The sequence below is a fragment of the Drosophila virilis genome, chromosome 2 (genome assembly GCF_030788295.1).
Source record: "Drosophila virilis strain 15010-1051.87 chromosome 2, Dvir_AGI_RSII-ME, whole genome shotgun sequence".
Taxonomy (NCBI): Eukaryota; Metazoa; Arthropoda; class Insecta; order Diptera; family Drosophilidae; genus Drosophila; species Drosophila virilis.
The window spans coordinates 34,160,357-34,182,644 of NC_091544.1; the positions used below are offsets into that span (position 1 = coordinate 34,160,357).

General features: G+C 37.8%; 1 non-coding gene across 1 annotated transcript in view; it reads right to left on the reverse strand.

Annotated features, from left to right (window-relative positions):
* The window catches only part of LOC26530726 (uncharacterized), a 35,760-nt gene that overhangs the window by 10,827 nt on the left and 2,645 nt on the right, over window positions 1-22,288 (reverse strand). The gene's annotated exons all lie outside the window — the stretch shown is intronic.

Here is a 22,288-nt window from a genome sequence, read left to right on the forward strand (position 1 = left end):
CCTTACGGAGTGTGGAACCGCGTACGTACCAGCGACAGTTGGTTATCTGTCGTAGTACCCGATTCTGCAATACATGTAAACGATTATAATTGGATTTGTCTGCATTCCCCCAAATCTGCACTCTATAAAGCCATATCGGCAAGATACATTGCACGTGTGCAGCTCTCTTGCATTTTAGCGGTAAGGTGCTCCTTTTACTGTTCCAGTCTTTGACGACATTGTTTTACCGTAGGCTTAAGGTGTGGACCAATTGTTAAGCGCTTAACCAAGGAGCTGCCGAGATACTTAGCTTGTGGCGGCTGCTCCAGGCTAGCCCCCTCAAGATAGATGGGAGGGGTATGCATCCGCATTTTGAGGGCAGAGCGTGGCTTGTTGTTTTTTTCAAATTCCACCGGTTGCTCCAAGATGCAAGAGTATCCAGATACCCCTGAAGTCCATTACTTGCTTCCACGCAACTTTTGGAGTTATAAATGACTGCGATATCGTCTGCATATAGTCCTAGGGGGATCTTCCATATGTTGAGAGGTAGAGCAGGGTATATCTGAGGTATACAACGAGTAGAGCAGCGGACTAATAACACTGGCCTGTGGCACTACTGCTGGTTGTACGAGTTTGTGTCCCTTACCTTGACCTATAACTCTCGTACTTCCAGATATGACCTTAAAAGGCCATAGTACGGGCCAGGTAAAAGGTTTATTATTTTGCACAGTAATTCATCGTGCCACACCTTATCGATCGCTTGCTGCTTGTCAATTAAGACAGCGTTTGAGAACTCTAGGTCGTCAAACGCCTGCATGATGTATTTCACAACTCTGTTGACCTGTTCCACAGTGCCGTGTCCTTATCGAAATCCGAATTGGAGATTCGGCAAGATATTGCATTGGCTTGTAATGGCAGTAATCCGATTGGCAATAGCCCTATTCCATAATTTAGACAAGGAGAGTAAGAGACTTATGGATTAACTTCTAGTTTGCCTAGCTTGTGAATTATCAAAATTGCAGCTAGTCTCCATTGTTTTGGGAACACTTGGAGCCTGATAATATCATGACAAATTAACATTAACATTATATAGAAACGCTCTTGTAGGCAAGCCTTTCAACGTAGCATTACAAATCCTATCGATACCTGGAGCTTTATTTTTCTGCAATAGTTGGATCGCGTCAGTTATTTCTTCAATCCTTACAGGCTCAATAGGCAGGGAGATCTGCAGGGAGGTCTGCAGAGCCTGATAGGTCTGCCTAGCCTGCACTATCGTTACAAATTCAAAAAGACTGAAACGAGCCTCAAGATGATATCCGAAAGCATTAGCCTGTTCAAAAACGCACATATAAAAAAAACAGACAAAACTAAAATGAGGCAATTTTTGCGCTGTCAATTATTTCTTTGCAAAATGCATACTATTACTATATACATATACATAACTAAATCTAGGAAACTATAGCTATTGTGGTACTAATATTCAGTATATTGGCCATTAGCATCCATTACAGCCCGCAGACGACGAGACATTGACTGAATAAGGTTATTCAGGTCATACATTTCGGGTATTTTTACCATTCTTCTTGAATGGCCTTGATGAGAGCGTTTTTAATAATTGGGCTTCGTTTCCCTACGCGCTTCTTTAGGAAAGCCCACAAATTTTCAATTGGGCTTAAGTCAGGACTCTGGGCAGGGGTGTCAATGACTTTGCTGCAATTATACAGTAGCCAAGTCCTGCACAAAAACGATTCGTGTTAAACCTAATAAAGTTTGTACGTTTGTTTATTGGTGTTTTGGGGGTCTTCGAAGCCAAACTTTATTGCGCTCCTTGACAATTCATTCTTTAGAATGTCCAAGTAAAACTCTTTAGTCATCACATAATTGAAAATGCGCAGCTCACCGACACCTTTCGACGATATGCAGCCCCACACCATAACCGAAAGATTGCCACTTTACTGTTGGTATTATATTCTTCGGTTTCAGAGCTGTATTGGGCTTTCTCCAAACTTTGCTGGGTCCGTCATGATAATATAACATTATTTTTGTCTCGTCACAAAAAATAACGTCATCCCAGTACTCCACGGGCTTGTTGACATTGGCAATAGAAAAATTAAGTCGCCTCTGAATATTTACTGCGGACAGTAGTAGCTTCTTCCTAGCTATTTGCGAGGAGAATTTATGGACTTTTAGGACTTTACGAACTGTCTCGTGGCTCACTGTCTTATTGCCGTCATTTTTTAAGTCCGATGCCAATTGTCGAGGGCTAGCTTGAGGTTGATCGTTGATCTGATTTAAAATTTTTGCATGATCGCGTCTAGTGAGCTTCGCTGGTCTACCTCCGGAGTGCTTTAATTCCAATCTATTTTCTTTTTCGGCGCGGTTAATAATATTATAAATAGTTCTTAGCTTAATTGAGAACATTTCCGCCAATTTTTATCTTTAGCAGATTTCCCCTTGTGGTAGTGGAAACAAACTATTTGAATTAGATTTTCATTAATTCGTTGACCAGGCATTGCAAAAAGCTCTAAATTAGGCAAGATGTGAACTGTTAAAAACGCAAAATCGCTTAGAAGGTTCGCACGCTGTATATCAATGACTCACGCATTCAAATTTCTTCGAATTTGAAGTACCGTTAGGTAGCTTGGGCTCTATTTCGAATTGTGTTTGCATTTTGCAAAGAATTAATTGACAGCGCAAAAATTGTCTCATTTTAGTTTTGTCTGTTTTTTTTACGTTTGCGTTTTGAATTTTGCTATGTTTGTGCCTTATATCTATGAAGAATACTTAGAATAATAATAATATGCAAAAAAAAAATTAAGAAGAAATAATTAAATTCGGTAAAATATTAGTTTAAAAATGAATTTGTGTGCTGTTTTTCATTTTGCAAACAATTACTTGACAAACTGTATATTTTCAGTTAGAAAATCTACTGCAGTCCCAATGTCTACTCCAGGTTGGATTTAGTTGAATCGAGCATTCAAGATGTTGTCTGAAAGCCATGATGTCAGTACGGTTGGTAATTAATCGGTAGCTTGGCCTCTAATCATCTGCATGCAAATTTACAATGTCTATATGGTCAGAGTGGTGATCCTGTCTCGAGAATAATAGCTCCTCTGGCTGTAATGGCTTCGGCTAGTTCTCGGCCCCTGGGTGAACTGTAGGTATCTCCCCACAGCCAATGTCGCGCATTCCAGGCTCCACCAACCAGATACATTTGGCCGCGATGCCTTTCTTCAATTATATTCCTTGGTGGGTAGTATATGGCGCTATATTCCATGTCTACCTAACTTGTGGCAATTTTTATTGAAGTCATTTGTATGGTTCTCGTTTTAATACCGCCGCTTCTCAGACACCGTGATTGTGACGTGATGACTTATAAGGTATTTTGACTGTTTCTCCTCGGTTTAGTCTGATCACACTTAGATGGAGAATGTCGACATTGTTGTTGTGCGCGATGAGCTCAACTCCACTGGCTTTTCCTGCGATGCCATTAACATTCCAGATAAGGATCTTGAGTGGATTTATTGGGAGGCTGTGGCGTTGTTTTATCGTAGATTTATCCCCTGTCCATTGCTTTATCTTGCTGGCCATTTTATGAACCCTTTTTTCAAGCCGTTCTAGTCGTTGACTGTTTTGCTTGTTTTATTGTTGTTGTTCCCGTTGATGCTCCTGAAACCACTATAAAAATTGTTGTTGCTGTTGCTCAAATAGTGACTGAACGTCAACTGGATGCTGATGCTGCATGATATTTTCTTTTGCCTTTAGTAGCTGTTGTTGCGCTTGAAAACCATGTAGTCGGCGCTGTGTAGATTCGTTGCCGTTCCTTGCTATTGGGGCATAGGATTTGCCTCCAGTATTGACTCTAAGAGTGTTAGATATTTGTTGTGTTTGTTGCTGTTGAGTTGGTTGCTGCTGCTGCTGTTTCCGTTGTAAATTTTGCTGCTTAGGTCGATTTTGATTCCTCCTGATCTGTCTAGATGGTTGCGTGTGAGCCTCTTGCTTTATTCAAGAGACCCATTGATCGTCGAAGATAGTCCTGGTACCATTGGCAACATTTGTAGCCTTCCATATAATTCCTTCCACAGTGCAGACAGGAAGGCTGTTCATCTTGGGGACGTGCGCATAGCTTGGGAAGATGATCTTCACCACATCGTGCACAATTGGGATGACAGAGGCAGTACTTGGTTGCGTGACCGTATCGTGTGTATAGGGCAATTTCAGATGTTTTACGCATCCTTTCTATCCTCATTTTTTATATTTTTATATACCATAATTAATATATCATTAATTTTTACGCATAGCCTTTGTTAGTCCTTGGTCTTGGGTTATGTACCTGCATCAAATCCATTTTTTTAAATTGTCAATAATTTCGTTGTTTAAAAGGCTATGGCGAATCGCATTAACTACTATTTCGCATCTTTTCTCTTCGTTCAATTGATATCTATGAAACTCAATACCAATACCATCAAATTGATTAACAATTTCTCTGTAAGTGTGACTGTCTTGGGAAACAATCTGACCGTTTCTCCAAGGTTGACAGACTGCCAAATTATGTAAACTAGCGACCTTCATAATAAGTTCAAAGAGATCATTAAGGTTAGTAACACATACAACTATTTGCGGTGGTATTGGGGTACCGTGAAGCTAGTAGTTAGTATTGGTTGCGTTATGTTGTGGGCTGATGGCTGTGTCACATTAATACTGACGTTATTATTATTTTGCTAAGCAGTCTCCGAAGCGCAGATTAGGCCTTCATTTGAAGCTCTGTGACTTTCGTCAACATGGCTTTCGCTTGTTACGTCCATGTCCATGTCTAGCAAGGCAAACCTGTTGCCAAAGGTTGCCATGATTGTTGATGCTGAGGGCGAGACTAGCTTCAAATCTTTATTCGGCCTCTCAGAGCTAGTATTGGGATGTAATGATTTTTTCTCTTATTTTTCAAATTCTTTTGGGCTGCTACCAATTTTGTACCAGCATCACAAAGAACTAAGCAGCCTATTTTAGAAGCTCTTCTGATTGTTGGAGAAATACTGTCTGAGGGTAAAGCTAGCTTCATGGTTATCCATGATTCCTCTATGGCTCACACTGCTGGTTGCAACAGTTGCCGTGGAGTAAACAGAATTACTAGTGGCACTAGTAAATGTTAATGTTGTTGTTATCGTACTGATGCTCTGAGTATCAGTGCGTAACAGGCTATTAATAAATTTTGTCTTGATCTCCAATGGGGATTTTCCAGCTATTAATAAAGTCTCTCTTGATCTCCTATGGGGATTTTCCAGCTACTTGGTGAAATTTTCGATATGAGCTATTTTTAGCACACGTAAATTGCACAAGTAATCAACTCGTACTTTGTCTATGCGCGGCACAGCCGATCTCGATGAGAACAGATTAGCGACTTTTACATATTTAAATTTTTAATTTAAAATAAATTATTGTACTTAACTTAATTTTATCTAATTTAATTTAGTTAATTCAATTAAGAATTTCATTTTTATTGTTAATTAAATTAGATAGCTTTAACGCTCTTAAACACTATCTAGAAACAACTATTAACTTGGATATTTCGATAAAAACAGGAGATGAGGTAGACTCTTCTGTAGAGATCCTTACAAGTCGAACTTACAAAGCGAGCTATCTGCACACGTCACCTGCAGTTAGGCATCAACAATCTAGCCAGCCGTATCTTTCAGTTGACATCCGCCGACATATTTAGAATAAAAGATATTTGCGGAAATGATGACAAGAAAGCCGGCATCTTGCTAACAAAAGATTGTTTAATAAAGCCGCATCTGATCTAGAGCAATTGTTGGCTGATTTAAAAATGAATCTTTTGCTGCATGCCTCAGAAATCTAGGCCCTCATTCTTGCAACTATGAGCACAATCTTTGGAGAGCGACTAAATATCTCAGGCGCCCTGCCAAACGAAAAAAAAATTCGTAAGAGTAATGGATAATGCTGTAAGCCTGATGACGAGCAAGCTTAAGCATTTGGACAGCATTTGCACTCGGCACTTCAGACAATTGATATTGATGACACTCTAATAGAAAGGGAAGTAGAGAGTTTCCTTGACTCACTCTGTCAAATGAGCTTTTCAATTTGTCGCATTAGCAGCTCCAAAGAAGTTGAAACGGAGATTAAAAAATAAACAAGCAGCAAGTTAGAGGTCGGGAGCTCCCGATTAGGGGCTAGCCTGAACCCTCTTCTTTCAACATAAAATGCATATATATTCTATTTAGAAGCTATATGTCAAGTTTGCTGACTCTAACTCCTATTATTTACCAAAATTGCCCAAATCGATATTGATATCAATATATCGATTGCGTGGAAACGGAGTAAGTTATCGATTATCGGAAACAACCCCGATCTACGCAGACACTAGGAGCAACTACATCTAAAGTCTCTAGCTCTTTTAGGTTCTGAGATCCTTGCGTTCATACATGCTGACAGACGGACGGACGGACAGACGAACAGACAGACAGACGGACATGGCCCGGCTATTGGTGCTGATCAACAATATATAGACTTTATGGGGTCGGAGATGCTTCCTTCTGCCTGTTACATACAGTTGGATTTTGCACAAATACAACATACCCTTATACCCATTTTTAATGGGTTCAGGGTGTAAAAAGCACTAGGCTCTGACAAATGAATTGCTTTACCATAAAAAATCTTCCTCAAAAATGCACCAGTTTCGCAACTTTTATATTCAATGCAATACTGAGACTGGACCACTTCCCAAGTCAATGAAAAAGTGTCAATGAGAATGGCCTCACGTCGTACCGTATTAGCTATTAGCTCACTGTCAACATTTTCTAAAGTATTTAAAAAATATATTTAAAGAAAATGTTGCCAACTTTGGACGAACTTGCCAGGGGTTCCATGGCCTCTTCTCAATCCAAACTAATGTTCAGGGATATTAGAATATAAGATGCCATGGAACCCCTGGCAAGTTCGTCCAACCACAGAGTAGTAAGTGAAATAATTTAAGCTTTTAAAAACAAAAATATTGTACTGCAGCATTCCTGGACGTTCAACAAGCGTTTGACATAATACTATTTATTTGAACGTCGTATCAGGTTGAACGATACTTCTGTGTGCAGCAAAAAAGTAAGTCGTCGCACTGCAGGTGGTCCGCAAGGAACCACAGCTCTTCACGGCTGACATGCCAGTTTCCAATAACACGACTGTTGCAATATACGCGGACGACACAACCATTATAGCAACTAGCTCATCGGATTAAGCTTGCAACAACTGCAGTCAAAACCTGGTTTCTGTCAAAGTTCCTCCCTTGGAAAATAAAAGTAAACGTTCTAAAATCCGCCTAAATATCATTTATATTAATAAAGGGCGATTGGCAAGAAGTTTTATTTAACGGATCAGCAATTCCGCAAAGCAGCTCAGTGAAGTACCTTGGCTTGCATCTCTAACATTAAAGACACAACGAATGTCCTGGCTGTTAGGCCGAAATCTCAAACTAGCCTAGAAAATAAAGTTCGCCGATATAAAGCCATATTCAAGCCTTTGTGAACTTGTGATTTACAACTTTGGGGTATTGCTAGCAACTCCAATATTGAGATTATTCATCGATATCAGTCAAAAACATTGCGAACCATATGTAAAAGAAGAAATTAAAAAAAAAGAGTACAAACTACATTGATAGACTTGACAACGACCAAAATAGCCTAGCCACAATAGATAATAGTACCCCGAATAGATATTTTAAATAAATAGAACCTCAACCTTACATACAAAATAAGTAAAATATAATAGTGGGCTTCAATGGAAACTTTTTATTCCTGTTCATATTTAATTACCTAACTAACTTTACTTATTATTAAAATAATAATTAAACTTTGAAAGATTACATTTTTATTGTTATTAATATTGTATAGCTAGTAAAATGCCTAGGACAAAGAGTTGTCAACTTTAAATAGGTCTCAGAGACAACAAGCTAGAAATCAGATAAATAGGTATAATTCTGAATATGCTGAACAGGCGAGGATAAACAACATTGAGTCTCAACAAAAGGGCTATTGAAAGGAAGTGTAGGATGGAACATACCCATGATTTCATGGCTGAAAACATTTAGACTTCTTAAGTTGCTGATGCAATAAAATTTCTAGTCACCACCGAGCATTACTGTTAACGAACAGTGGTTGTCATCCTTTTCGTCTGACGAAGTTCCGTTTGTTGCATCTGCTGTCCCTGTCTTCGGAACGGAACTTGGTATCGCAGTTAGTGACATGATATAGAAGAAGACATTAATTCAGTAGGCCAGGAAGAATTTTTAGAAAATGTCCCTGCTGAAAATATTGCCATGCAAAGATTAGTTATAGCTCCTGGAGAGGGTCAGCGGCCTTTAGGCATGATCGAAGATTGTGATTTAGAGGAGCTGGCCTTCACAACTAGTTTTGCTGGCATAAACAGAAAATGCCCAGATAGTTTTACAACCATAGTTAGGCCAGAACTTTGAAACTTTGATAGGCAAGGTTGTAGACCATATAAATTATTTATTAATTTTAAAAAATTGGAAATGATTAATATAAGGAACATTTCTCCTATCGAAGTTAGGGCACGAAAAATATGTACATTTGGTATTCCATACCCTCCCATGCCCCAAACAGAAATTCTATTCCCATTAGAATACGATGCTGAAAATAGAGAAGTGTATCGCAAAAATTTCGAAAAGATTCAGGGAGTTTTAGAATCTCCTTTTGATCGTGAAACCATAAATTACCTTAGCGATTTCAATAACGTTTTGTGCTATATAAATGTCCTCATTTCGAGTATAAATAAGCCTCAAATATATTTAAAAGGATTATTCGCAGCGATTAAGCTTAGCGCTTCTAATACTCACGTCCTTCAACTCCAGCGAGCCAATATAGATATCCAGTTTATATTAGATCCCTATGCTTGTTGCAGCTACGTCGGTAATTAAATTAACTAGTCCCAGAGAGGTATTTCAAAGCTAATGCGTGAAGGTGTAAGTGAGATAAGCAGGGGCAATATAACTTTAATGCAAAGGTTACAGCATATAGGGCATAAGTTTACTTCGTGTACGGAAGTATCCTCCTAAAGCAGTAACGCAGTAGTTTTTTTTATTACCTCATTACCAAAGCATCGGGTCTGGTTAAGGAAGTCTAAGCAACACTTGCAAAACTTACCCGATGACTTAGTAGCAATATTTGAAATGGGACTTTTAGACCATTATGTTCACCGCCCCAACGCGTTATGGTTAGCTGTTTTTTCTAATTTTTACAGTTTTAATAAACGGCATAGTGGTACTCGCCAAAATATAGATGATGCTGATGGCATCGATACACACAGGGCTACCCAGCAATTAGTTCACTCACTTCGCGATAGTAGTGGGTTAATAAAGAAGAGGAACACTTCCATCATAATTAGCTATAGTTTATTTAAAATAAAAGCCGATAGAAGCTATTATTTTCGAGAGTTGGTTATGTTGTATGTCCCATGGAGGGATGAAATGTAGAACTAGTAGCAAGAGACTGCGTATCATTTTGCTGCACCAATCAGGAGTTAATTGAGAGTAATCGAGGGAAATATAATAGCTAAGATTACAGCGAGCTTCAGCATGCTCTTGAAAATGCAGTGCAGGCAGAAAATGAAGAAAATGTTCAAAATCAAGAAGTAGTAGATTTCGCGTATTAAATCGTCATTCAAATGCCTTAAGCATAAATGGAGATGACGAAAATCTAGCTTTAAAAGATAGCCATGCCAGATTAATAAAACTTCCAGCTATAGTCAGTTATAGCAATAACCAAACAAGACTGGACATGAGTGCAGGAAAGTAGGCACAAAAAGTATCGGTGGCATTGGGTCCAAAATCGCGAGTAAGGGAGTAAGATATACATATGATGTATTTTTGAACCGTTTACTCTACAGGAAAGTGCTTGGCGCACTCTCTTCCATATGATTTGAGCGATAGAACGGCAAAGCTGTTAACTTTTATCTCGCTCGCAATTACTCTCAGCTCTCAATGCTCTCTCTTTATGTTTAGGGATCGTTTAATTTCCTGTAGAGTAAGCGGTTCAAAAATACATCATATGTATATCTTACTCCCTTATATATTTTTTTATATATTTTTGCGCTTTTATTCTGCTTTTTATTTCAAAATTTTGCATTTTTCGGTGCTTTATTTAAGAAACTTTTATAAACTGTGCAAAGTGTTATCTGTTGTACAGCGTAAGCCTGTTAATTATTGCATTTTATAAAACACGGCGTCAGTTCCGTGTATGTTGTTATTGCCTGTTTTGATTCTTTTGCCTTGGTGCTCTCCTGTGCATCCACTTGTTTGTGCGTGTGTTCGCTGCCTACTTTCTGCTTGTGCATCGCGCTCTCGCAAATTTTTTTCTATTACTATTCGCACCAAACAATTTGTTTGTGTACGAATAATTGTTTTTTGAGTGTTTACTTGCTCTATCTTGTGCACCGTTTTGCTCTGCGCTCTCGCAAGCTGCTTACGCATTTAATAATTATGTCGTGCTGTAAGAGACCGTGCACGTTCAAGCAGGCTGACGATTCTGCACTGCCGCAATTTGTTCATTGCTGGCTGTGTGAGAATATGATGCATGCTAAATGTGCAGGTCTCACTGGGCGTGATTGCGACAAGATCGCTGCTATTGCCAAGAAAGGCTGCGGTGGCTTGCGTTGGTCGTGCCCAGAATGCATCGACAAGCAAATTGATTTCTCCAGAATGTATAATTCTGTGAGAAGTCAATTCTTAAAATTAAATAATGTGGCTAAGCAGCTCTCGAGTAATTTTGACTCGAGTTTCGAGTTGCTTGGCAAATATAAATTTGAGTCCCCAACCAATCGCCGGTTGGAGCCTCAACTTTTGCAATTGCCCTCTACGTCTGCTCAGACACCTACGACTTTCTTGTCCCTTCCTAGCAACTTGGAGGTATCTCCAATGTTGTCCTTATCGCCTTCTCCAAGCGACTGTCCAATTACCCCTGTTTCAACCCCTATACTATTCCCAGTAGAGCCCGTACCTGATCCCGTCCCAATTAATCAAACTGCCTCAGCCCCGTCAGCTCCTGGCCGCAAAGGTAGACCTGCGCGCAATCTTGCACAGATTGTTAAAAACAATCATTGTGCCTCGTTAGCTCCTCCAACTCCTGTATTACCTACAGCCCCATCAGCGCCTACTTTAACGTAGTTGCCCCTCGTAGGCAAGTTTTTGTGTCTCGACTTTCGTCGGACACCACTTCTGAGTCGTTGGCAGCCTATATTGCTAGCAAATCTTCTGCTAGCATGTCAATAACCAAATTTAATTTCTCCACCCCTCGTGAAATATCATCATTCAAAATAAATGTTTCACATGATATATTCCCCAATCATTTGTGATCCCAAATTTTGGCCACCACACATGATTGTTCATGAGTTCAAGCCTAAAAAGCGTAACCAGCCTCACTCTCACCCTTCCAGTCCCTTCAATACAGGGTACCATTTCTGCCCCAAAAAACTAGCTTCATCTTCTGAACAAATCTTTATTCATTATCAGAATGTCAGAGGTCTTATTTCAAAGCTTAAAAATCTTTTCATGGCCAGCACTTCCTTCGGTTCGGATATAATAGCATTTTCAGAAACATGGTTAAACTCAACCATATCTGATTTTGAGATTTTACCGAATAACTTTATTTTGTTTAGAAATTATCGGCCGACTCGAGGTGGTGGGGTGTTAATTGCCGTTAAAGCCACTCTCCAGTCTGAACTATTCTCTTTTAGTACGCCTACTGACGCTGAGATTGTCGCAGTTAAGTTGTCTTTTCCTACACGGAATATCTATGTAAGATGCTCTTATGTCCCACCTTCTTCTGATATTCATTGTATTTGTCTATGTAAGATGCTCTTATGTCCCACCTTCTTCTGATATTCAAGTTTATATGAATCATAATACTTGTATTAAAGAAGTTTCTTCACACGTGCGTGATAATGACTTATTAATGGTGTTGGGTGATTTTAATTTGCCGAACATCTCTTGGTCATTATTCACTGCTTTATCTAGTGCCCTCAGCACAGCACGATTTTATAGACTGCATGCTTGATCTTTCGTTGTTTCAAATCAATTCAATTTTTAATCATATGAATAGAACACTTGCCATTGTATTTGTTAACGACTACCTTATTTCTAATGTGTCTAGGTCCCCTCCTTTATCTCTTCCTGAGGATGTCTATTATCCTACTTTAGAGATTGCAATGCTAAATTGTAATCCTTTCATTTCGTGCTCATCACTCAATAAGCCCCGCTACTGCTTTCGCAAAGGAAATTATTCTTTCCTGAATCAGCTTATTTATTCAACCGATTGGTCTTTCTTATGACTCAGTTGATATGAATACACCCAATAATTTTTTTTATATTACCCTAAACTCCCTCTTAGATGTGTGTATTCCTAAGTCAATTCCTTCAACTACTTTTTCAAAACCACCCTGGCTTACTCCCAGATTATCACATCTAAAAAATGTAAAATCCAAATATTTTAAAAAGTTTCAAAAGTCTGGTTCGTGTACAGACTTGGCTAAATATTCCATAGCCAAGTCGAACTTCTTTCTTCTTAATTTTCAATGCTATGAGAATTATCTAATTCGTTGTAAAAGGCAATTCGCCCAAAATCCGAGACAGTTTTATAATTTTGTAAACTTGAAGCGTAAATCTTCAAGTTAGCCATCTTCCTTTTTTCTTGGGATGGATAAAGCTAGCAATGACACTGATTCTGCTAACCTCTTTGCTAATTTTTTCCAATCAACTTACTCTTCAGTCTGTCCTAATACTAATTCTTACCCTTACACTATTTCTTCCGCTAGTTCTATACCTCCCCCCATTATTTCACACTCCTCTCTCCTATTAGCTATAAACTCTTTAAAATCTTCTTACTCTCCTGGGCCGGACAATATTCCTAGTTGTCTACTCAAGGAGTATAGTTCTTCCCTTTTTTATCCATTGCTAAAGCTTTTTAATCTATCCCTTGAAACTTCTGTCTTTCCATTTCTTTGGAAAGAATCTTATATCATTCCTCTTCACAAGAAAGGTGGGATTTTCCTTGGTAAATGATGCTTTCCTTTCGAAAATGCAAACTGATGTCATTTACACTGACTTCAGTAAAGCGTTTGACTCTGTGTACCATGACATTTTACTTTTTAAACTTGACCGAATAGGTTTCCCTCTGTCCCTTTTACTTTGGATTAATTCTTATTTAAAAGGTACGACCCAAAGAGTAATACTGAGGTTGACTACCTTTAAAAGGGTTCACGTTACTTCTGGTGTTCCTCAAGGTAGTCATCTTGGACCTTTACTCTTTACTCTTTTTATAAATGATCTTCCCTCTGTTATATCACATGCCCGTGTACTCATGTATGCGGACGATGTCAAACTTTTTGTATCATACACTAACCCCTTACATCATTTTCGTCTACAAGACGGCTTGAACGCCATGCAACTTTGATGTTCGGCCAATATATTGTATCTAAATTGTTCAAAGTGTATGTTTATGACTTTTAATCGTACTACACCTTATCTTGTCAGTTATACAATCGACAATATCCCTTTGCAACGTATACTAACAGTTAAGGATCTAGGCGTTATTTTTGATTCTAAGCTCTGTTTCAATCTTCACATAGATACCATTGTTAATGAGGCAAAAGGTGTACTTGGATTCATTAAACGATGGTCTAAAGAGTTTAACGATCCTTTTATAACAAAACTTCTGTACATCTCTCTTGTTCGCCCTATCCTTGAATACTGCTCTTGCATCTGGTCCCCACAGTATAACAATAGCCAGGATCGTATTGAATCTGTTCAGAAGCAATTTCTGCTTTTTGCCTTACGAGGTTTAAATTGGGACCCTAATCTTCGGTTGCCGTCCTACTCCAGCAGACTGATTCTTCTCAACCTTCCGTCGTTAACCAACCATAGGACGATTCTCGGTGTTGTCCTTCTACATAAGTTGATTATTGGCGACATAGATTCTCCTTTTCTGCTAGGGCGTCGTCAATTCCTTGTTTCGGCTAGACCAACCAGAAATTATCGCCCCTTATTACTATCTACGTGCACAACAGATTACGCTATGCACAATTCTTTTCGCGTGCTATGTAAAAATTATAAAACTTTGCATCACGTTTTCTCTACCGAACTGTCTCTACCCCTAATAAAATCGTTGCTTTCAGGATAACTTCGGGAAGTCGCTGACCATTCCCAGCTATGAGCAGGGGCATAGCTTGCCGGACAGGCTGAAAAATTTTCCCCGGTGATTTCCCATTACTTTTCTCTTTGTCCTATCTACTTAACACTCTTTATCTAACTTACATTGCTTTACTTTATTAACAATCTTCTTACATTCTTTTTTCCTATTTATTGTATTTTCTTTATTAATATAGCAAATTAAGATTATTTTTAATTTTACTTGAGATCACTTTTTTCCTACTTACAACCTTTTGCTTAGATGTAGGCTCTAATATCGTCACTGACAAAATTAGCTGTGAAAAGGGGCACAGCTGGCCGGACTGGCAAATTAGAAAATTGTATCTTTTAACTAGGCTTTTAGCATATAATTCTATTGTACAATCTTTTGAATAATGAGGAAGACACTCGTTTTGTCGACCATTAATAAATAAATAACAAGTGCTGATAAGCCAGTCACTGCTCGTGACAGTGCTGACATTTTCCAGTCACCGTTTCACATTATGTTCACCAGTTACTTTTTACAGAAATGCTGGTAGCTATTGTATCTAATTGCAGATTTTTTTATTTTGGATATTAATTGGTACTAATGGCGTCCAACAACCATAATTATCCTTATTACGACCATCCATATATAGACTGGACATGGCATGGAAGGAAAGTGCGCACAAGAATGTCGGTGACATCTGGTCCAAAATCGCGAGCAAGGAATTAAGATATACATATGACGTATTTTTATTCGATAACACTACAGAAAACTGCTTGGCTGACTCTTTTCAATATAAGTTTTTTATTTTTATCCGTTTAGTTTTATCTCGCTCGTTTAAATGTGCGTGTATGTAAATGCCCGACAAGCAAAAATGTGACTACTTAAATTTTTCTCAAATGTCGGAGGCAGAGAGATTTATTAGCTGAGGTTTTAATATATTTTTTCAATCCTGCTTTTTATTTCAAAATGTTGCATTTTATTTGCTTTGATTAAAAAGCTTTATAATTGAGCAACGTGATATTCTGTTGTTGCAGCGTAAGTCTGTTAATTATTGCATTTGTTGGACGCGGCGTCAGTTCCGTGTTGTTTTTATTGCCTGATTTGATTCTTTTGCTTAGGTGCTCCCCTGTCACTGACCATTCCCAGCTTTGAGCAGCGACATTGCTTGCCGAACTGGCTATAAATTTTGCCCCCACCGTCGGTGATTTCCCATTACTATCTCTCTATCGTATCGTAACTGATTTCCACAGGGTAAGCGCTTGGCAAGCATCTGCACTTTGATAATCACTTAAATAATTGTATGACCAGCGGATATGTGCAAAAACAAAATCTTTCAATATACTAAATACAACAAGTAAGAGTAAGTCGGGGGTGTCAAACTATAAAATACCCTGAATCCAAGTATAAGAGTCCAAAAATACTTTTAAATATTATTATAAGGTATATATTTACTTATTTTTATTCCTAAAATAGTTTAAGTTTAAATTAAACGGCAGTTTAAATTAAACGGATTTTAATTATAAAGACATATTGTATATAGAAACTTAATTTACCCTCTTTTGAACACATAAAGAGATACCGCTGTGGTGACTTGGAACTGTCTCGGGTGTTCTAGCGCTGACTTCCACACTGGACAGATTTGAAAAAGCCCCATCAATGTGAGAGTCACAATTGGTAGTGGCCGTTTTTAAGTCTAATATACACCTAAATCCATTCCTGAGCAATTCATTGTAAAGGCTATCATCTATTAATTTGCAATGATGCAACTGTCCTTTAAAAATGAATGGTGCTGAAAGAAATCATCAAATTCTGCTTTAAACAAACCAAGCAGATATGACAGACTTTTGTAAATAACTAAAAAACCTACAGACCTTTAACGAAATATTGCATACTGAAAAACGACTGATCCAGATATTTTCCTACCGCTTAAGCAATTAGATATGTATATTGTTCAAGATTGCATTCCTAATATAAATGACGATTCCCCTCTAAGGTCGCAGAGAGTCATTTGAGAATGAATAGAACAGACGACTGAAGCATTAACTTATCTGATCGAACATCTTCAATATGACAGTTAATGCTTTCAGCTATGAAAGAAAATGTCCCTGAATTTTGTGAATAGTTATACCTTCTGCAAGCACAACTGGAAACTGCCTACGGTCAATAGAAACTTGCCCATTTTTTCTACATTAAAAACTCTTAGCTTATTTTTTAATTGAGGTCCAGAAAGCTTCTGTACGAAGTGTACACTGTGAGCAAGCCAGTACTCCTATGGTATCATATGGAAATTTTATCCATAAAGTTATTGGAGAGCTGGATGCATCGAAATCTATTTGCATTACCATGCCTGTTGCCCCAATAAATAATCCATCCCCAGTACTTAGCGTGATCATACATTTGACAGTAGTTTTAAGAAAAAGGGATACACACAATCCCTGTGTTTCGGACGACCTAACTCTCCTAAGGGTTTGTAAAATTCGCTGTCTACAAGCCGCAGCTGCTGTAATAAAATCATCAGCGGTAGAAATAAACTGATCAGTCGGAATTGAGCTAAGCTTTAACTATCCGTTGCCGCATTTGTGCTAAATAGATTATTGGCATCATCGGGCACATACGATTGCTGACATATGCGGGATCCGACAAGACTAATATTATCGGCTGTCATTTATTTATTTATTTATTTTTTAATGGTCGACAAAACGAGTGTCTTCCTCATTATTCAAAAGATTGTACAGTAGAATTATATGCCAAAAGCCTAGTTAAAGGAAACAATTTTCTAAATAGCATCACCGACCGATGGAGGTGTTTTATTTGCCAGTCCGGCCAGCTGTGCCCCTTTTCACAGCTAATTTTGTCAGTGACGTTATTACAGCCTACATCTAAGCAGAAGGTTGTAAGTAGAAAAAAAGTGATCTCAAGTAAAATTAAAAATAATCTTAATTTGCTATATTAATAAAGAAAATACAATAAATAGGAAAAAAAAGTAAGAAGATTGTTAATAAAGTAAAGCAATGTAAGCTAGATAAAGAGTGTTAAGTAGATAGGACAAAAAAAAAAATAATGGGAAATCACCGACCCGGTAACTGTTAGTATACGTTGTAAGGGGATATTGTCGATTGTATAACCAAAGACAATATAAACACTAAGATGAGTAACGCCATACAACAAAATGATACTATGCAGCTTGATTGAATGTGTTGTTATCCACTGCCCTGGCAAAGTCTCTGGCTTTCAAAGATACAATTTTCTTAGTTTTTTAGCGCAGATTACGATCTACCCAAAATTTCTGTTGATATATGAATGCATTTTGTATACTGAGGTTAGCTCCGTACAAAAAAATTTCTATTATTAAGTCGATGCAAATATTTATGTAATTTTCTATGTTTGAAATTTTTAATTAAATTATTATTATTTTTAAGTTATACAAAATAACTGAAGGAAATAAAAGTGCAAAATTGTTGTTTTCAAAGATACATTTAATTACCATTTATTTTTTTTTTATTTTATTATTTTTTGTTCGAATTATAAAGAACAAACCACTCTTTTATTTCTTAATTGGAGAGTAAAAATAATATTAATTTAATTTAAAGAAATTATGTAAATATTTGCATCGACTAGAAATACATATTTTCTGCGGAGCCAACCTCAGTACACAAAATGCATTCATATATCAACACAAATTTGGGATAGGTCATGATCTGCGTAAGAAAACTTACAAAATTAATTTCTTACCAGGTAAAGCCAGAGCTGTGAATAACAACACATATAATTCACGCATACAACGATGGGTGCACGCACGCTATTGGCTGAGACAAGAACTCTTTTCGAGCATACACTGTCCAAAAAGAAAAGTGAAATCAATCTATGTGTGCTGTTTTCTTAACATAGTTATTGCGCAAGAAGCGCCTTGTGTAAAAATTATATAAGTTGTTAAATTTTCCTGTAAAATTATTCGTAAAAATCTAGGGTAATATATCATTTAAATAAAGCATGTATTTCATGGATAAAGCACAAACACTTTGCGTCGATCGTAAGTTCTAAACTTTTTCGCTCAATGTACTTCGAAAACGAAGCGACGCAAAGCAGCATCGACCAGCTTTGCTGAAGGCAGGCTTGCGACTAACTTCGTAGCTCGTGTCAGCATCAGCAAGCCGCGACTTCGGCATTCGTTCGTCGCATTCAAATGTATGGGCGTTACTCATCTTAGTGTTTATATTGTCTTTGGTATAACTGACAAGATAAGGTGTAGTACGATTAAATGAAAAAAAAATTAAATTAATAAACATACACTTTGAACAATTTAGATGCAATTGATTGGCCGAACACCAAAGTTGCATAGCGTTCAAATCGTCTTGTAGACGAGAATGATGTAGGGGGTTAGTGTATGATAGAAAAAGTTTGACATCGTCCGCATATATGAGTACACGGGCATGTGATATAACAGAGGGAAGATCATTTATAAAAAGTGTAAAGAGTAAAGGGCCAAGATGACTACCTTGAGAAACACCAGAAGTAACGTGAACCCTTTTAGAGGTAGTCAACCTCAGTATTACTCTTTGGGTCCTACCTTTTAAATAAGAATTAATCCATGCATCCAAGCATCATTTATCAAGGAAGTAAACTCAAGCAGATTGGCCGTAGTTGACCGATTCTTTACGAATCCATGCTGAACAGGGGAAACAACTGATTTGCAGAAATGCTGCAAATTCGAAGTGATTATTTTTCAAATAATTTAGGAATAGCGGACAGTTTTGCAATGCCCCTGTAATTTTGTATATCAGACTTCCCACCTTTCTTGTGAAAAGGAAGATTCTTTCCAAAGAGATAGAAAGACGGAAGTTTCAAGGGATAGATTAAAAAGCTTTAGCAATGGATAAAAAAGGGAAGAACTATACTCCTTGAGTAGACAACTAGGAATATTGTCCGGCCCAGGAGAGTAAGAAGATTTTAAAGAGTTTATAGCTCATAGGAGAGAGGAGTGTGAAATAATGGGGGGAGGTATAGAACTAGCGGAAGAAATAGTATAAGGCTAAGAATTAGTATTAGGACAGACTGGAGAGTAAGTTGATTGGAAAAAATTAGCAAAAAGGTTAGCAGAATCAGTGTCATTGCTAGCTTTATCCATCCCAAGAAAAAAAAAAGATGGCAAACTTGAAGATTTACGCTTCAAGCTTACAAAATTATAAAACTGTCTCGGATTTCGGGCGAATTGCCTTTTACTACCAATTAGATAATTCTCATAGCATTGAGAATTAATAAGAAAGAAGTTCGGCTTGGCTATGGAATATTTAGCCAAGTCTGTACACGAACAAGACTTTTTAAACTTTTTAAAATATTTGGATTTTACATTTTTTAGATGTGATAATCTGGGAGTAAGCCAGGGTGGTTTTGAAAAAGTAGTTGAAGGAATTGACTTAGGAATACACACATCTAAGAGGGAGTTTAGGGTAATATAAAAAAAATTATTGGGTGTATTCATATCAACTGAGTCATAAGAAAGACCAATCGGTTGAATAAATAAGCTGATTCAGCAAAGAATAATTTCCTTTGCGAAAGCAATAGCGGGGCTTAATGACTGATGAGCACGAAATGAAAGGATTACAAGTTAGCATTGCAATCTCTAAAGTAGGATAATAGACATCCTCAGGAAGAGATAAAGGAGGGGATCTAGACACATTAGAAATAAGGTAGTCGTTAACAAATACAATGTCAAGTGTTCCACTCATATGATTAAAAATTGAATTGATTTGAAACAACGAAAGATCAAGCATGCAGTCTATAAAATCGTGCTGTGCTGAGGGCACTAGATAAAGCAGTGAATAATGACCAAGAGATGTTCGGCAAATTAAAATCACCCAACACCATTAATAAGTCATTATCACGCACGTGTGAAGAAACTTCTTTAATACAAGTATTATGATTCATATAAACTTGAATATCAGAAGAAGGTGGGACATAAGAGCATCTTACATAGACAAATACAATGAATATCAGAAGACGGTGGGACATAAGAGCATCTTACATAGATATTCCGTGTAGGAAAAGACACCTTAACTGAGACAATCTCAGCGTCAGTAGGCGTACTAAAACAGAATAGTTCAGACTGGAGAGTGGCTTTAACGGCAATTAACACCCCACCACCTCGAGTCGGCCGATCATTTCTAAACAAAATAAAGTTATTCGGTAAAATCTCATAATCAGATATGGTTGAGTTTAACCATTTTTCTGAAAATGCTATTATATCCGAATCGAAGGAAGTGCTGGCCATGAAAAGATTTTTAAGCTTTGAAATGAGACCTCTGACATTCTGATAATGAATAAAGATTTGGTCAAAAGATGAAGCTAGTTTTTTGGGGCAGAAATGGTACCCTGTATTGAAGGGACTGGAAGGGTGACAGGCTGGTTACGCTTTTTAGGCTCACTCATGAACAATCATGTGTGGTGGCCAAAATTTGGGATCACAAATGATTGGGAACATATCATGTGAAACATTTATTTTGAATGATGATATTTCACGAGGGGTGGAGAAATTAAATTTGGTTATTGACATGCTAGCAGAAGATTTGCTAGCAATATAGGCTGCCAACGACTCAGAAGTGGCGTCCGACGAAAGTCGAGACACAAAAACTTGCCTACGAGGGGCAACTACCGTTACAGTAGGCGCTGATGGCGCTGTAGGTAATACAGGAGTTGGAGGAGCTAACGAGGCACAATGATTGTTTTTAACAATCTGGGCAAGATTGCGCGCAGGTCTACCTTTGCGGCCAGGAGCTGACGGGGCTGAGGCAGTTTGATTAATTGGGACGGGATAAGGTACGGGCTCTACTGGGACTAGTACAGGGGTTGAAACAGTGGTATGCTTATGCTCCTATTTGTATGTGCGTTGATAGTGTTCCATAGAGTAATAAACAGATACAGAGAGGCTTTTGGATCAAAAGCTTTCTTTTTAAATACTTGGTGCACGATACCTAGGCTGCAAAACAAATTGCAGACACAACCCCCGGCTGTCTTCAGTTACTTCTGCCGATACGCACAATTCAATGACAACTTCAAAACATTTTCCATCAGAACCAACAATAACCAAAATCGAAACAAACGACTCGACAATGAAAAAAGCACACACCAATTCTGTCCTTGCTATCCCTTTTTTTGTTTGAAGCCATTAAGTAATGAAGAGAAAGAGCTGAACTGACATTCTGAGCTTTATTAACCGTTTTAAAAACCACGAGACATAGATCGGGTTGGTCCGCAAACGCAAAATCAAACCAAAAAAAAGCTCATTTACCATAGGAAGCAACAACAAATCACTTGCAAAACAACAACAGTGCGTACGAAACCCAATTTGTTCTTAAGCCCCCGTTTTATCGACAATAGGTTTGTGAGCCATAATAAGGACATAGGAAACTCAGTGAAAGGGGAAAAAATGCCACTGAGTTTGCTGCTGGCTTCTCTGTCGTTCCTATAATGCAGCGCGTAGAAACAGCAACAACGCAATGCGGGTACTAAATTGTTGTTGCAAAGCCGAGTGACGGCTCAAGTAGGTAGAAAATTTGAATGCCTGCAGGCCATGGCATTCAGATCAAAGGGCTGGGCGCACGGCACACCATCATATATTATGACGTCACATTCAATAGAATTTTATTTCTTGTGATATTTTTCTACCTTTATTACTTACATTTAAATAACTTGTGAATGGTGTCTTTTATAGCAAATAATTTGTTGACATATGTAATCATTTTATATAGGAAATCATCGCACATAAAAAGCCTTGGGCTGTGACGTCATGTGCGCAACAGAACGTTGCAATCTTCTTAAATTCAAAGACTTCCCTTGGCTTGGCGGACACATACATATATGCAGTTTTGCACCAATATGTGTAAGATGAAACACATATACAACAACTATTAGGCGGGTAGCGGCATTGATACGCTTTTTTATAAGAATGGTATATAATTTAGAAAGAAAACAATTATTATTAACTGTACTAATAGTTGCATACTAAATACAAAGTTATATTTTTTATAGACATTAAATAAAAATATATGTATAAGATGGTTTGTGCTATTTGGTACATTGCTTATGAATAGTTAAAATACCCTATTTTGAAAAAAAGGTGCCTT